Below are 12526 nucleotides of genomic sequence, written 5' to 3'. Positions count from 1 at the left end.
AGAAACTTGGAGACTACCACATGCTCTGAAAAAAGCCTCTTTTATATATATATTTGATTTAATGACCGTGCGATGCACGGACCACTTGTAATATTATGTTCTATTATAAACAATTGTTGAATTACATTAACAAAAAAAAACCACTACAAATATTAAGGCTCACAAATATTAAAGTTCTGTGAATTTGTACTCCGGCAATATAAGTTCTTATATTTTCTTGGTAAACTTAGATTGATTGTGAGCTTGCTAAACATGAATAGAATACTCTTTAGTCTTAGGCTTAACTTCTCCCTTGTAAATGTAGTAAAATCATTAACCTGATATTTAATCTCTCTTGTATTTTATAAACTAAAGCGCATAGGGTAATTTATCCGTACACATCATATATGACCATAACCTTTACATTTGATATTTTACGTTATATGGATTCAATATTATGGCCGGTGATGAGCAATAAAGATAACATTGAATAAGAACTTTTTAATATTGCTTGTAGTGTCAAGAGGAAAATACATTATTAATAAGCCCCCATAATAAAAAATTATAATAGGCCTAATGGCATACCAAAGCCTAACTACTATGATTATAACCTATAATTAATTGGCTATAATAAGAAAGTTTGGTTTATGCATATCAACATGACCATAATATCACGTACAAGACAAACAAAAATAAAAACCCTGGAGAAAGGAGAATGAGCGACGACTGAACGAACTACGTAAACTTTGAGATTGACTCCCATGCTCATGGCAAGGAAGTCAAATCTCCAACGACAAAGGGAGATGACTTTACGAGGACGGAGCATCCCTGCTAATGGCGCAGATACGACCTCAAATTTGCAAGAACAGGAGATGGAATGTGAGGAGAACAATGTTGAAGAATTGAATGTTTGCCAAAACCCTAAGGAAGTGTGTCATGGACCATCTAATGACGTAGGTGAGGGAGGAAAGACCAAAACGATGACTGAAATAATAGGTATTCCTGAACTGGTAATAGAAACGGAAGATGAGAGAGCATCTGATGAAGAAGAAGAAGTTTTTAATGATGAGGAAAACGATGTTGAGGATACAGTGGTTTCTGAGACACAGAAAAATGATGATGTTGTTAAGACGGCAGAAACAGAGGTAAACCCTAATGGAGAACAGAGTCATGAAAGACAGGAGGTTGAAATGCTACATTTAGACGAAGAGGATGTAGAGGAAGAGGTAGAATATTGGAGTCAAGCTGTGGTGTGCTTCATTCTTGGAGCTAACCCGCCATGGGAGATCATAGAAGGTTTTGTGAGACGCATTTGGATGAAATTCAATATAGACAAGATATCATTTATGCCAAATGGGGTCTTTTTGGTTAGATTTAAGAGTATGGAGATGAAGGAAAAGGTTTTACAGTCAGGGTATTATATGTTCGATAATAAACCCCTGATTGTTAAGGAATTGGTTAAAGATATGGAGATGAGGAAGGATGATGTGAGTACTGTGCCGGCTTGGATAAGGCTTCATACTCTTCCTTTGAAATTCTGGGGGAAGGGGTTGCCTAAGATAGCCAGTTTAGTAGGGAATTACGTCAAGAGTGATGTTGCTACAGAGGAGAGAACAAGGTTGGGGTATGCCAGGGTCATGGTGGAAGTGGAAGTGGATCAAAAGTTGCCTGGAAATGTAGAGTTCAAGGATGAGAAGGGGGTGGTGAACAAGGTAGCCGTGGAGTATGAGTGGAAGCCAATCAGATGCACTAAGTGCAAGGGCATGGGACATGACAAGGAACAATGTAACAGAGGACAAGTGAAGAAAACTGAGAATAAGGGTGTCAAGAAAGTGTGGAGGCTGTGGTGAAGCTGCGGTAGTGCGAGAATCCGGGGTGGTAGTGCAACCAAGACAACCTGCAATTCTGTTATCGGGGAGGAAGGGAGTTTCATTACCCCTACTAAAAGGCTAGTGAAGATGCATAGACAGGAGAGGAGTGGTGAAGGACATAGTAATGAAAATTTTGGAGCCTATTCTTATAAAGAGATAGTTACTTCCCCCTCTAAGAAGACTGTGTTAGCTCAAAGGCATTCTACACCTCATATTTGTTTCAATGGATAGCATAGGCTTTTGGAATGTCCGAGGTATGAATAGAGTGGGTAAACAGAAGCATATAAGTTATTTCTTACAGAATAAAGATGTAGGTTTATTTGGTTTATTGGAGACTAAAATAAAGAATAAAGCTTTTAGTAAAGTTGTAAATAATTTTAATAATGGTTGGAGTATCACTACCAACAATGGTTATCATAGTGGTGGAAGAATTTGGGTCTTATGGAAGCCTGGGTTGTTTAATGTGCATGTTATGGAGTATAATGCTCAATATATCCACATGAAGGTGCAGGCTTTGGTGACTAGGAATGTTTTCTATTTGACAATGGTCTATGCTTTCAATGGCATCAGTGAGAGAGCTCCTCTTTGGGAGCATTTGAGGAAGTTAGCTAATCAAATCTCTGGTCCATGGGCAATTTCTGGGGACTTCAATTGTGTGCTAGCTTCTCAGGAAAGATGTGGAGGAGCTGCGACCATAGCTGAGATGGAACCCTTCAGGAAGTGTGTAGATGAGTGTGAGGTGATAGACATCACAGCTGTTGGATCAGTTTTTACTTGGAACAACAAGCAGAGGCCTGAGGAGAGGATATACAGTCGGTTGGATAGGTTCCTGGTGAATAGGGCTTGGTGTGATAGCTTCCCTGATATGTATGCTCAATTCCTGCCTGAGGGGATGATGGACCACACTCCATGTATTGTCAGGAGCAACAAGGTTGTGCAAGGGGCTAGGAGCTTCAAATATTTCAATATGTGGGGCAAGTCTAAAGATTTCTTACCTGTTCTGAGGGAGCATTAGAGGTCTGATATTGATGGCACTCCTCTCTTTAAACTAGCCAAGAACCTTAAAAATCTCAAACCAGGGCTTAAGAAGTTGAATAGGGAGAGGTTTAGTGATGTTGAGAAGAGTGCTGGTATGTTAGAGCAGCAAGTTGAGGAGATGCAGATCCAGTTGGGAGTTGACCCCTCAGACTTGAACCTTATACACCAGGAATATGAAGCCAGTGTGAAACTAAAGGAGTTGCAACGTGCTAGGGATAGTTTCTTGCTCCAAAAAGGAAAGAGTGAATGGATTAAGGAGGGTGATACCAATTCAGCATACTTCCATAGCATCATTAAGAAGAGGAGAAACAGGAATAAGGTTTTTGTGATTGAGAATATGAGTGGGAAAGTTTGTGACTCTAGTGATCAGGTCCAGGCTGCTTTTCTGGAATTTTATGAGCATCTGCTGGGAACAAATCAGGCTACCAAACCTGTACATAAAAGTGTCATTGCTCAGGGGAAGAAGTGCACTAGGGAACATCAAGCTCAGTTGCTTAGGCCAGTTACAGGAGAGGAGATCAGAGAAGCTTTGTTTAGTATTCCTGACATCAAGGCCCCTGGCCCTGATGGATACACTAGTGGTTTCTTTAGAGATGCATGGGGAGAGATTGGCCAAGAGGTAATTGTTGCAGTAAAGGATTTATTCTTGAATGGAAAGTTATTGAAACAGTTTAATGCTACAACCTTGACACTCATTCCTAAATGTGAGAGACCTAAGGATGTCACTCAGTTTCGTCCTATTGCATGCTGTAATGTAGTCTACAAGGTTATTTCAAAGCTGCTTTGTGCAAGACTAGCATCTGTGCTACCTGAAATAGTTCACATGAATCAGGGTGCTTTTATTAAAAATAGGAGTATTCAGGAGAATATATTAATCTGTCAGGACCTCATTAGGCTCTATGAGAGGCCTTCTGTGTCTCCTAGGTGTATGCAAAAAATTGACTTACAGAAGGCATATGATACTGTGGAGTGGAGTTTTGTTGAGCAGTTGATGGATCTACTAGATTTTCCTACTGGATTTAAAGAGAGAATTTTACAATGTGTCACTACTCCTACTTTCACATTAGCACTGAATGGAGAGAGCTTTGGGTACTTCCCATCTAAGAGGGGTTTAAGGCAGGGAGACCCATTGTCTCCCTTGCTGTTTACCCTGTGTATGGACTATTTGACACGAATGCTGAAGTATGCTGCAGATAAATACCAGTTCAGGTATCACCCCTTATGCAAAGAGTTGAAGATCACCAATCTTATGTTTGCAGACGATGTTTTAATGTTCAAGAATGGGGATCTTTGGGTCTATGATGTCGCTTTCCAAATCCTTCTCAACTTTCTCAAAAACTTCAGGACTTAAAGTGAGTCCTAGTAAATCCAATGCATACTTTAATGGAGTGACTGATGAGCTCAAAAGTGATTTCCTGAGTGTGTCTGAGTTCAAGGAAGGTAAACTACCTTTTAGCTATCTAGGGATGCCTATTCAGACTACGAGGCTAATGAAGAAGGACTGTGAATGCTTGGTGGATAAAATTTGCAGTAGAATCCATAGCTATGGTGCCAGAAAGTTTTCATATGCAGGAAGGCTCACTTTGGTTCAGCATGTCCTGAATTCATTACATTCCTATTGGGCTTCTTTGTTTGTTCTCTCTAAAGGTGTTATACAAAGAATAGAAGCTACTTGCAGGAATTTTTATGGGATGGCAAAGTCTTGAATATAGAAGGAGTCCATTAGTAGCCTGGGAAACTATATGTAGGCCAAAACGGGGAAGGAGGATTGGGGCTAAAGAATCAAGAATTGTGGAATGTTGCTATGGTTGGGAGACTTGTTGATTGGGTTGCAACCAAGAAGGACTCATTATGGGTCCATTGGGTGAATGCAAACTACTTAAAGGGGACCTCGTGGCAGCAGTACACCTACTAGCAACTCCAGTTGGGTGTGGAGGAGGATTTGCGGGGTGAAGGAGCCGATCGCAAATGGCTATAATCGGGATATGGCGGGTGCGATGAGATCGGTTACACCCTTTGCTGGGTGCTATGAATGGCTTAGAGGAGCCAGGACTACTGTGGACTGGCACAAGGCAATTTGGGACAGTTGGAATCTACCTAAACATAGGTTCATGGCTTGGCTTATAGCTCATAACTCTCTGCATACTAATAGCAGATTGAAAGGATTTGGGTTGAATGTGGATGGTATGTGTTTCTTATGTGGACAGGAAGATGAGACACAGGAGCATTTATTTTTTGAATGTGCATTTAGCAGACGGGTGATACAAGAACTGCAAAGATATTTTCGGGTCTAACTTTTCTGAAATCGATGTCTGCCTTTGGTGCATCAATAACAATGGCACTAAAAAACGAGAGGAAGGTAAAGAATGCTATGGTTTTGAGTGCTATGTATCATGTGTGGCAGCAGAGGAATAAATGTCGTATAGAGCAGATGGTCCTTAGGCCTGGTTGTGTTGCATTGCTGATAAGTGATGACATGAAGAGGAGGGTAAGAGAACGGGATAAGAGGAAGCTGAATACGCAAGAGTTAGCTTGGCTAGAGAGCTTGAAGTTTCTTTAGTTCATAGAAAGGTTTAGGCCTTTGTTTTGTCATTTAGACATTTCTTTTATATATATAATACTCACATTTTACCAAAAAAAAAAAAAAAAAAAAAAAAAAAAAGAATATCACGTACAATTTACAAAGCATATAAATAAGAATATAAGACCAAAGCTATGTACGATTAAAGGTATTATGGATAGAATTTTGAATATCGTATTACATATATTATGTTATGATAAATGAGATAAAACTAATACAAATAAAAAGATACTTTTTTTATGTAGTAATAAAACTCCCAAGAGTGTTGATCTCCGTGAGATTTTTATTTTTCATAAATTATTATAGGCTAAGGTGATTGTCGTAATATTATCGTCTTTACCAAATTGAGTAAGCATATGCATTTTAAGGACACTGATGTGTTAGGCTAGCATTCGTCTTCTAAAGCTAACAAAACTCGTGCGTTTGATTCCAAAACCTTTCGACATACTTATGGCGATATTTATACAAATCATAGGTCATTGTAGTAAATATAAAATTCTTCTATGACCATAATTTGCATGTAAAACGGATATCCGTACTATATGCTAACTTTGTAGTAAGATTTAATTTTAATAATATTGTTTTCCCATAATTTTATGGGTGAGTGCAAAAACGTTAAGAAAAATATATGATAGGGTAAGAACTAAAAATAATTCAAAACACATGAGAAATCTCGACTATTTACACAAGTAACCTTACATAAGCTTCTTTCTTCGTGATTAAAAAAATCCAGCTGTAATAAAGAAAGTGAAGCATGGAAAAATATTCATTGAATCGAACAACTATAATAATCTCAAAAATTAATAATATTAACAATAATAATAATACAAATATTTGTATAAGGCGGTCTTACACGAGTTTGTTGTAGAACGGATACCTTTAATACTTTTACCCGCTAATTTCATTATTATTAGATCCATAGGGACTAATAATAGATTACTCCGTACTTTGTTAAAGGATTATTAAAATGTACTGAAATTGTATTACTTGGCAATAAACAACTAAATGATTGTGTGAATAATACATTTTAGAAACACCTCGATCTTGACTTATCTGTGATCATCAAGTTACAAAGTCATCTATCACAAATATCAAACTTGCAAATAATTTACCACGATTAGATCCAATCATCGAAGTAATGATAATAATTACTCCGTATACGAAAAAGCACTCAACCAAATCGAGATATAATGCACGCATTACTACTATTACAATGTAAAAACACACCCATAGATTAAGAAAAACTATACATAAGATCGTAGTAAAACGTAACATATGTAAATAAAATAAAATAAAATAAATAAAATCACAGTAATAAAATGTAACATAGGTGACAATTCGTAGGGTATATATATATATATATATATATATATATATATATATATATATATATATATATATAGATAGATAGATAGATAGATAGATAGATAGATAGATAGAGAGAGAGAGAGAGAGAGAGAGAGTGTCTGAAAATTTGATATATTAGGTTTTTTTCAATGCAAATAGGATTCATGTGATGTTAGGGGTAGAGTTTTATTTTTTGTAAACCGTGTTACATAGTTTTATTTTAATTAATTAAAGTATTTTAGAGGATTGATTTGCTATTATGCGTTATTCTTACTAAGCATTTATACACAAATAGAGTTATATGCTTGATAGGATTGGATTAGTTGACTATCTTCAACCGTAAGCCAACTGTTTTCGGCAAATAGGATTGGATTAGTGTTGTCATATGTTGTCATGGTAGAGTTTAACGTAAACCAGATTTTATCTCCTCAAATTGGATACGTCTAATAGAGTATTACACTATCATTGTAAACTATATCTCATTGAATTTAATAGCTTTTTAGATTAACTCAATTAAATATATATATATATATATATATATATATATATATATATTATGTAGTTTATAAAAGTTGGACTCTTTATAATCGTTCGAAAAAAGTTTCCTTTGATAATATAGATCGATACTAGTTGGGATGCCCGTGCATTGCATGGAGCTCTCATTAGGATCATGTTTAACAATATGCATGTTGAATGTCCTAAAAATTTATTGAATAACGTATTGTAATACATGTCACGGTTTGGAGTAAAGTCAGTTAAGTTGATAAAAAAAATCCAACTATGTTGAAATTTGAACACACATGAGGGTGATTTAGTTGATTATTAATGGATCACCAGTCCCTTTAACATAAAAGGTACTCCCTTTTGTATTTTATCAGTTGTATAACATTCAAAAACACAATTATATTATGTAGTTACCTATTTTTATTGTTGTACGCACCACCGATTTTTAGTTAATATAAAACGCGATAACTTAGGGTGACCTTTATGAGATTCGCAAATTAGAATAACCTACAACATCTACCAATACATTCCAATCCGTAAGAGTACGATGGTTTAAAAGTGGAATGGTGGTACACAAAATAACATGTATCTCAATTCTATATGTAGCATGTTTGGAGAATTTATTAGATCTCTAAACAATAATTTTTTTTAAGATTATCTACAATTTAGACTGGGAGTTCCCGATGAACTTCATGCAAAATATATAATACGACACCTAATTTGGTAGATTTGTGAAAACTTCTTAAACTAATACAGAGTAATATTTACGCATCTATGTAAAACTAATAAGAGACTTCTTTTAACATAAGTAATACAAAGATATCTATAGAATATATATAACGATATGACTCATTAAAACTTTATTTAAAATATATAAATAGATGTATTTTTATTCTTGAAATATAACTAAAAAAATATTTTATTTCTAAGAGGTAGGATAGTAGGCTACTACTCTTAAATCTGATTAGTTTGAGATTAATTTTAGAGATTTTCTACATGGTACCCTCGTGTTTTTCCGATTTTTACGTGGTACCCCTCGGTTTTTAAAAAACATCACCGGTATCGTTAACTTTTATAAATTGTCCACAAAATACCCAAACTAATTAATAAAATTTGAGTTTTCAAACGGTTAAATTTAGCAAAAAAAATATACTCAAGAGTAAGTAAACGGAATTTGTGACAAAACTTTGACAAAATATATATCGCCAAAAAAACTAATAAAAATGCATAAACTAAACATTTAAAAATGGCGGATTAGATCTTTTTAGGTATTTTAATAAATTTTCATTAAATTAATTAAAGATTACGTACGTGCCTGCTTGCGTGCTTCTTTATTTCCTATGCTTCGTTTCTTATTTTGTTCCCTGGTCCGTTTTACACATACTCGCGTCATACTTTTGATCCATTAAGCGCGTCATTCAGCTCATTCTCTTCCGTCTTGTAATATGCTATACCAAAACCCACTAAATAAGCCCATTTGCATTTAAAATAATAATAACAGTAATTAAATCTCCAAATTAACGAATCTATAATAATTTAGCTCAAATAATGCGAAAAACGACACTAACAATATACGAATATGGGATAAAAACATATATAATTATGGGCTTATCAAATTCCCCTACACTTAGCTTATTGTCGCCCTCGACAATAACCAAACATGAGCTATAAACAAGTTATTAACCTCAAAGATTAAAAGATAGAGTAGGGATAAATGGAATGGTGTACAACTCATAGCTATCCATACTAATAACTCACTTAAGTAGCATTTATGCAACAAATCAACACCAATGCAAAAGAAACAGATTCCAAAGCGGGAAAAACATGAACTCAAATGCAAACGAATAGGACAATGACACTACTGCTGAACCGTCGACCTTGCCAGACTTATACATGTTGGACTCTTGCGGTTCGCTCATCACTCGTTATAAGAATAGGTGAGTATACTATGAAATAGAAAGAATATAAGACACTCACCTAACTCGACTTATGAAAACATGCATGCAATCTAACATGAAATCGATCTCTACAACCATACATACGCACTCAAACCAAACGAGGACCAAGACACATGCCGAGGACTTACAAGAGGTGCGAGATAAGGTAATTGGGTGAAAAAGGGCAAATATTTTTGGATATGTGAGGGTAAAAGTCAAGCTAGTACCGACCGTAACCAATATTACACGTATTCCGCTTAGAAACCCAACTTACAAGTTATAAACGATGTCGTACATGGCATAAACTCGCGTACAACAAAGATAACTCCTCATATGTAGAATATAATGCAAGAATAGGAGTTTAATTACAAAGGATTTTCTCTTTTTTTTCCTTTCTCCATCAACAATTCTTTTTATTCCTTTTCTTTTTTCACATTGATTTTTCTTATTTTTCTTCTTTCACTTTTTTTTTTCATTCTTTCTTTTCGTTCTCCTCTTGTTTTTCTCTTTTTTCCTTCCATAATCCTTTTTCAAGATAATAACACGATTCCATAAATGACCACAAAGAGAGTGCCAAACACATCAACTAGACTAGCTTGACTGGGTAGGCTATTTATGAATGTAGTTGATCGAATGGGTGAAAACAAGTCAATTTGGCTAAGTGGAGTTCAAAGGTAAAACAAAAGTGAAAGGTTGCCTCTCCACATGTGTCACCGCCGCAAACCCGAATGCATACAGGTTAAGAGACAAATTTCATGCTTATGCAATTTGATGTTACATGCCTCATAAGGAGTACTACTCTCATGTTATAAATGGAAACCGATCATGAATGTCATTGGTTTTGAAGGCTCTAAATCTCAGAAATTTTAGTAGTTTGCCAACATTTTAGTCAAGTCTATTCGTTCAGTAATATCGGTCACACACTCCTAGATATACAAATGGTTATACGAAAGATAGGTGTTGAAAATGCAAGGCTAAAGTGAGAATTCAAAAGCATAAAAGCAGTTATATCATAGTTGTACAACCATTTCGGCTCCCTTATTCTTGTTAGGCTAATAAAAGCAGAGGTTTTTTTTTTTTTTTCTGACCAAATTTTGACAGCACCTACCCTAAAAATGGTCATAACCAAAAAATTTTAAAACCTGTGAAACACATTAAAGACCAATGGCCACCCGCCAACTCCAATTTCAGCATCAAAAACCACAAGTTTCAGCACAATTTACCTCTCCCCCACACTTAAATTCGACATTTTTCTCGATGAGATTAAACATATAATAAAAATAAGAGGGAAGAAGGAACTTAGCGAATTCATAGGAAGCATTCACAGCAGTAAGATGCTTCAGTGTTTGGTAATGTTCTGTCCTGGTCAGCCAAGGAAGCTCTCAATAGCAGCATATTTATAAGGAAGGTGCCCATTAGTGAGTATTTCAGCCTCCAAGTAGGACTGATCAACGTTTGGCTATGACGTCTAGCAAGGCAGCAGTGCTTGCTTGATCACATCATCAACTAGCAGCATCCCAACAGCTATATATGTATCCCGATCCCTGCAAAATAAAGCACTTAACCAAGACAAGTGAAATAGAAAACAAGCAAATTACCCAGAAAATCCAACAGTAATAATAATATCTCTTTTTTTATTTTTATATTTTCTAATTTTTTTGTTGCTACCAACACTATTAACATCCTCCTACAAAGGTAGCGAAACTCGGGGAGGCACTTAAGCCGACTCGACGAAAGCATATAAAATAAACACACATGAAAACAATAAATAAGTAAACTTGGGTTGCCTCCCAAGAAGCGCCTTGGTTTACGTCGTGGCTCGACATAGTTTGAACATAATATTCGGGAACTTCCAGAGTGTTATCCTCCACGCCCATGAGCTCAACGTTCTCATAAAATGGTTTCAACCTGTGGCCATTGACTTTAAAAGCTTTATCAGTATACAAATCTTTTATTCATATAGCACTATGAGGAGAAATGTTAGTCACAACAAAAGGACCAAGCCACCTAGTTTGCAGCTTACTTGGAAACAACTTGAAATGAGAATTAAACAACAATACTTTCTAACCAATATGAAAAGATTTACGAGAACTATGCTTATCATGAAAAGCTTTGGTCTTTTCTTTATATATTCTAGCATTTTCATAAGATTCTAGTATGAGTTCCTCTAACTCTAGCAACTGCAATTTACGCTCTGCTCCAGCTTTCTCATAGTCTAAATTGCACTGTTTAACAGCCCAAAAAGACTTGTGTTCAAGTTCCACAGGTAAGTGACACGCTTTACCAAAAACTAGTTTATAAGGAGACATTCCAATCGGTGTTTTATAAGCAGTTCTATAGGCTCAAACTGCATCATCAATCCTTAAACTCCAGTCTTTCTTATCAGGTTTAACCATTTTCTCTAATATTGATTTTATCTCTCGGTTGGAGACTTCAGCCTGACCATTGGTCTGGGGGTGGTATGCTGTGGCTACCCTATGAATAACATGATACTTGCTCAGTAAAGCACCTAAAGTCTTATTGCAGAAGTGGGTACCGGGGTCACTGATCAGAGCCTTAGGTATTCCAAATCGGTTAAAGATACGACTCTTAACAAATTCAACAACAGTTTTACTATCATCTTTCTTAGTAGCTTTAACCTCAACCCACTTCGAAACATAATCCACCGCAGTAATATGTACTGGTATCCATAAGAAGGAGGAAAAGGCCCTATAAAATCAATATCCCAAATGTCAAAAACCTCACAGATCAGAATACAACTCTTTTAGACAAATTACCAGTTTTCTGACCCCGCTCAGAAGATTTGCAGAACCCGTAAGCGTCTTTATGCAAGGTTCGCCAGTACAAACCACACTCCAACACCTTGTGAGCTGTGCACTTTGGACAAAAGTGACCTCCTGCTTCTAAGTTATGACAGAATGTTAAAATAGAATGCACTTCAGATTCATTCACACAACGCCTAATAATATTATCGCTACAGCATTTCCAGAGGTACGGATCATCTCAAATATAATGTTTTGATTCATTCCTTATTTTATCTCTCTGTGCTCTAGACAATGTGGAAGGAAAAGAAGTAGTTACCAAGTAATTTACCATATCAGCATACCATGGAATTGCTTCATGACGCAAGGAATACAATTGTTCATCAGGGAAGAACTCAGTCACCATAGGCCAGTCTTGTTGAGGGACTATTCTACTCAAATGATCAGCAACTAGGTTTTCAGCTCCCTTCTTATCTCTAATTTCTAGGTCAAATTCTTATAATAAAA

This window comes from Silene latifolia, chromosome Y (genome assembly GCF_048544455.1).
Source record: "Silene latifolia isolate original U9 population chromosome Y, ASM4854445v1, whole genome shotgun sequence".
Classification (NCBI taxonomy): domain Eukaryota; kingdom Viridiplantae; phylum Streptophyta; class Magnoliopsida; order Caryophyllales; family Caryophyllaceae; genus Silene; species Silene latifolia.
The sequence above is the reverse complement of the archived record's forward strand: the minus strand, read 5'-3'. Positions refer to the sequence as shown.